We start from the raw sequence: 6,226 nt of genomic DNA, 5'->3' as shown, positions 1-6,226 counted from the left end.
TTGATCCACCACCAGTTTTTTTTAGTTGTTTTTCAGAAAGAGTATTCTCATAAAACAGATGGACAGAATGAATACTTTTAATCTAGGTAAGGGAGTATATTTACTAAAGTACGGGCTTTTAGAAGAGGAGATGTTGCCCATAGCAACTAATCAGATTCTACTTAACATTTATCTAGCACCTTCTAGAAGATAATAGATATAATCTGATTGGTTGCTATGGGCCACATCTCCACCACTAAACCTGCACTTTAGTAAATTTACCCCAAGGTGTATAATCACTTTTATATAGTATTCATATTATCCTCTCCAACCACCACCAGAAAATGATTCCATATGGTCATGAAAAAGAAAAAATATAATATAATGCAACACTGTTTAAAAAATACTGATTATTTAATTTAAAAAAGTCACACTTATAAAACATAAAATAAAATGGCCATATCACTTAATAACAATAGCGTTCTTGGCTGTTTTGTGAGTGCCACCATGTGGCAAAATAATGCAAACTGGGGACTCTGGGCCTGATTCAGACCCTGTCGCAAGCGCAGAGCGCTCGCAACCGAGTTGATGGTGGCCCACAGCGCATGCGCACGACGGAGCCGGCTCCATCGTGTACAGTACATGCGCGAGACCTGGTAAGCGACCTGGTAAGCGACGGGCAATCCATCGCTCCGGGTCTCGCACCAAAGGGGGCGAGCTGTCAATGTTGAGTGGAACTACATTATCTAGTACTGAAGTGAGTGTTTTGTTGCATAGTCATATGGGAGAGTAGCTGTTTTAGTGAAAATGAGATGTGGATTTTGTTGGGATCATTTAGGTGTCACTGGATTTGGAAATAGGGTGATGAGCATGAAGTTAGGTGGAGAAAAGAAGGTTTGGTCAGAAAGTGGGAAAACAATGTTGGAGAGATGAAGTGGACGCACAAGACGATAAAATCAAGGGTGTATCCATCACAGTGGGTGAAAGATGAAGCCCACCCCATGAAACCAGAGAAATAAGTTAGTGAAAGAAGTTTATTGGGAGCAGAGACAGTGGTTTTTCTAATGGGAATGTTGACATCAGCTGGTATGGGCGTAGGAAGATTAGAGAAGAGGAACTAAATGAGTCAAAGTTGTCAAAGAATTGGGAAGCTAAACCTGATAAGCGATAAGTGACAACAACAAGAGAAAATAGAGGAGATCGATAGATGGATGGATAGTGCGGACTTCAAGAGAAGGAAGGAGGTTTCCAGTGTATGACTCGGAAAGTGCACTATGGAGAAAGTGGGATGCCTAGTCCACCATCTTGCCTGTTTGCAGGCCTGCATTGTGACTCAGGGAGAGTCTCCTGTAGGAGAGAGACAGGATTCAGTAATGGCAAGGAGATTGAAGGATTGTGAAATGAGTAGATCATGGAGTAGATCTCCATGATCCCATGAGGCCCCATGAGTAGACCTCTGATTCAACCACACTGTTCCATGACTCGTCAGCTAAATGCACGGGTCCTGACTCGGATCTGAAAACCCCAAAAGTGACAGTGTCTTTGTCCAGGTCTACCTCAGTGACAATCAAGAGAGCCTGCTCTGAGTGTACCTGGACGACATGTTCCCTCCACTCATTCTGCCTCTGTATGGTGATGCATACGGGTATATTTAGTAAAGCTTCTAAAGAAGACACGTGGTGTTGTTGTCCATATCGACCAATCAGATTCTATCATTTTCTAGAATGCAATAGAGAAATGATAGCTAGTATCTGATTGGCTACTATGGGGAACACCTCTACTTTTCCTTTTTAGAAAGTTTAGTAAATCTATCCCATATTCTGTGTACACAGGGCCTGATTCGGCAAGGATCGCAGTTGCAAAGGCGCACGCAATCGGTCGATTCATTCACATTGCTCATGCGTATGCATCGCAGCGGGCATGCGTGAAGTAGCAATTGCGATGGGAAACGCATTTGCAGAGGCTACGCAGACCCAGAGCACATTGACAGGATCAGCCGTCTGTGGGTGGCGACAGGGGGGTGGTCGGGCGAACGCAGTCGTGTCAGTGCATTGGGATGGCCTTGCAGGGCCGTGCATAAATTATCAGCTGCATTACCATACGCAGCCTGAGGCCTCATAGCATGACCTGAAGTTAGCAATTCCTGTGTGTGGTCTGAGCGGCCTTACCTGTGCGTATGGGTCCGATGTTACTCGATATTACTGAATATTTCACTATGTTGCCCAAGCATACAGATGTGAGCAAGGGGAAGTGGGTGTTCTTATTGTAAGCTGTGATCACAATGCGATTGCAAACATTTGCATTTCACCACTAATAATAGCAACTGCGGTGCGTGCATTCTAGCAGAATAGCAGAATAGCGATCCTTGCGGAATCAGGCCCACATGACGCATACTGTATGTGTATTTGGTGGTGTATGCAGCGTGGACATGCATAGGTCAGACGTACAAACGTTTTGCTTTATCTTTTTCTCCCAGCTTGTACTTTCCTTTATCTTCCTAGTGCACTTTGGCCACTGTAATAAAATGTTTCAAACACTCTAACGTGACACTGTGACAGTTCCGATGTTATCTTACGCTCAAAGATCATATAAGCTACAAATTAGTTTACAATTGGGACAATTCACTTCAACGCTCCCGAAGCTATTAAATACACTGCACTGTTTGGGCGGGCTATGGATTTCTTCTTGCACCCCCCTGTGGATGCGAGGAGAAATCCAACAAAAGTGCCGGGTGCGCAGTTTTTCTGCATAGCGCGGCGCTAACAGCCGTGCGCCCGGCACTTTGGTCAGAGAATGCCGGTTACCGCGCCTTAACACCCTTGTTAAGGCACGAGAACTGGCATTCTCCGACCACACAGCGCACTGAATTGAATAGCTCCGGGAGCCCGCTCCCGGTGCTATTCAATTTGCGTTGAATTACCCCCAATGAGCAGTATTTTAGGTGGAAATGAACAGAGTGACACAAGATTGATTTTGTTCTTTCTTCGCCTTCCATATAAAAACAAGAAAAAGCAGCACTTAAGGGTCTAATAAAAGACACAAGGTTCCAAATAAAATAAACATCTATTTAATGCAGATAAAACCGCAGAATATATTTAAAAAAAGCATAACTCTGTTGCAACAGTTTCTTAAATCAGACTGCAAATGAAACAATGTGTCATACAACTGTTCGTATCAGACACTGCCAAATTGAGCAATTTTAGGAAGATTTATCATACAAATCACACTTGCAGAAACTTGATTAGACCTGAGGGCCTGATTCAGACCCGCGGGTCGATGTTGGGGCAGTGCGGATGCGCACGAGGGAGCCGGCTCCGTCGTGCGCATGCGCAAGCCGTCGCTATGGCTTTCGCACCAAAGGGGGCGTGCTGTCAATGGTGAGTGACAGCACGCCCCCTTTGGTGGTCGTGTGTCGGAGGCGTGGCTGGCCAGACGGAGGCGTTCCCATAGGAATGCCTACCATCTGGGGCCGGGGTCAGTGGGAGTGCTTTGGGCTCTGATACCTACCACAAGGGTATCATCGCAAGCCCGAAGGTCACGGTTAGCCATAGCTATGCGAGCGGCCAGGAGGCCGCTCTAAAATAGAGAAGGAAGGCACTGATTCAGAGCGAGCGCTCTGAAAAAGCGTCCGGCTCTGAATCAGGCCCTGAATTAAAATTATTGCAGCCTGGCATTGAACAGTTTATATTCCACAGTTATGAAGCTGTGTGCAGCATACACAGTCTACAGTATATAGATCATCTAATGGATTAATATAATTGCACCTTTCCATTTCTATCCAGCATTAGCGGCTGTAATCTAAATACTGTAATTAAGAGACGGAAACTAGAGACCTTAATTAAACCTTAATCCCCGTACACACTGGACGATTAATTTGAACAATATGAACGATAAAGATATCTTTCAATGATATATATCGTTCAAATCGGCCAGTATGTTATACACTTACCGATGAACGATGCGTGCTCCCACGGGTTGTTAATGATATCCCCAGTACATCTGTAGATGCAGTCCAATCTGGCGATATCATAAACGATGGCATCATCCTGCCGTCATTCGTTGTTGCTGGCATCAGCAAGTGTGTATACCGATGCTGGCACCCCCTCAGGATCCACCGTATCCGACATCGCTGGGTACACACATAGGGCCTGATTCAGAGCCGCTCGTAAGCGGCCGCTCGTTCGCTTCGAGCGATGTTCGCCCATCTGCGCATGCGTATGGGTCGTAATGCGCATGCGCCAACCAGTCATTGCGGTCGGAAATTGTGCGCTCGCAAAATAGCGAGTGCCTGCTAATTTGAGTGACAGGATGAGGCGTTTGTGGGTGGTAACAGGGGAAGGTGCTTGAAAACGGGGAGTGGAGATCTGAACGCGGGCCTGCCAAACGGTCAAAACGGGCGTTTTAAGGGTGTGCATAATTAACAAAGCAGCGTCATCAGCCACGTCACTTGGTTGTCTCTTAGCCTGAACTGTTCGCATGATTGCGGTAGAAAAATCCAACCACAAGCACTGCAAGCAGTTCAGACGCCTTTCGATGTACTCGATTAATCTAATAAATAGCGGAGATGACGTATGATGCGAGCGGCCAGGGGGCATCTTTACCAAAAATCGAGCGCATTTTTTGTTTGCTCGCTCAGACATAGAGACATCAACAGACCGCAAAGAGCGAGTGCTCAATTTAAATAGCCGGCCCCTTTTTCAGAACGACCGTTCGCAAATAGCATCCGGCTCTGAATCAGGCCCATTGTCTAGTGTTTACCCAGCTTGACATTTGGATCTCCAATTACTGTGCATATAAACCCCAGTAGGTTAGATGAGCCACTGGTTCAGCGATGTGTCACCAGTAGTTGAAACAACGGGCAGCACTTGCCGTTTAGTTTTAATACCAGCTCACAGCCCTGATCAGTGAAGGCTCCAGAGCCGGGGCTGCAGAACAGTCCAAAATTCAAATAGGGGAGCCACACCAACTGCCAGTGAGTCCCGGCCGGGGATGTACGATGTGGCTCCCCTATTTGAATTTTGGATTGCGCTGTGCTGTAAATTGAGATGATCATGATACAACTGAAGTGCCTTAATTTGCATAAGACATAGGGGTATATGTACTAAGTTGAGTGGTAAAGTGGAGAGTAATAAACTACCCACCAATAAGCTCCTAACTGTCATTTTTCAGACAGCCTGAAAAGTGACAGGTAGGAGCTGATTGGCTGATACTTTTAATTCTCTTCACTTTATCACTCTCCAAGGCTTGGTACATCTCCCCCTTTAGGTAAAAAGGGCCCTGCCTGAATGAGCTGACAATCTGGGGAAAGATTGATACATAGGCCCTGAGCCGGTTTGGCGAATGTATCTTACGTGTTGTCACACTGAGCATGCTATGGAGCCAATGCAGAGTTTTATTGTAACTCAGTCACAGTTGTGCCTTAAGGGTGGGAACTGGATGATAACAGGGTGTTCACACCCAGGTAAAGTTTGCGTTGGCATGATCAGTCACCAACCTAAAGCAGCCATTGGCTAATGGAATATTTCTGCAGTATCTGGTGGTTCAAATGAGGAGAAACAATGCAAGGTGGAGACTACTGCCACTAAAGGAGGAAAAATGCCAGCCAACAGTGACCCACTCAGATCGTTCAGAATACCATGCTGCGATGGGAACACCATTAGGTTAGGCAGTATACCTCTAGCCATAGTTATAACTACTGTGGTGGGAACTGTTTAGATGCTTTTAGTAACTTCTTAAGGGCCTTGTGCAGGGTTGGACGCTTTTGCACAGCAACTCTGATTTGGACTGGACGCAGCAGCAATGCAATTCTAAAATATGACGTCTGAAGGAGAAAAAAACCTCCTGCCAGCATCTCAGATCTGAAGCCTGCGTTCGTAGATGCAGGAACGGATCAAGACCATGATCATTGGCCATCTGAGTGAGCCTAAGCTTACCCAGAATGGCCACCTCCTTCTTGCAAGGCCAGCAAATCTCCCTTGCAGACATTGGCCTCAGCATTCCCAGAATACGGGGCCGACACCCCTTCCCCGTTTTCTGGAACCGCAGGCAGCGCCGCCCTATCCCCACCCCCAAACCTCACGCTGCGTGAGGCAATGCAGGACCCATTCTGTACAGAACAGGTCATGCACAGTGCCCCCGCCATCAGAACTGTTTAACTCCTACGTCTTCAGTATGTAATGAAGATTCACTAAACTTCACACCTTATGTCTTCGCATAATTGATTATGGGTTTGTTAGCCAGCAAGGTT

Source organism: Taudactylus pleione, unplaced genomic scaffold (assembly GCF_031769625.1).
Source record: "Taudactylus pleione unplaced genomic scaffold, aTauple2 ptg000393l, whole genome shotgun sequence".
Classification (NCBI taxonomy): Eukaryota; Metazoa; Chordata; class Amphibia; order Anura; family Myobatrachidae; genus Taudactylus; species Taudactylus pleione.
The sequence above is the reverse complement of the archived record's forward strand: the minus strand, read 5'-3'. Positions refer to the sequence as shown.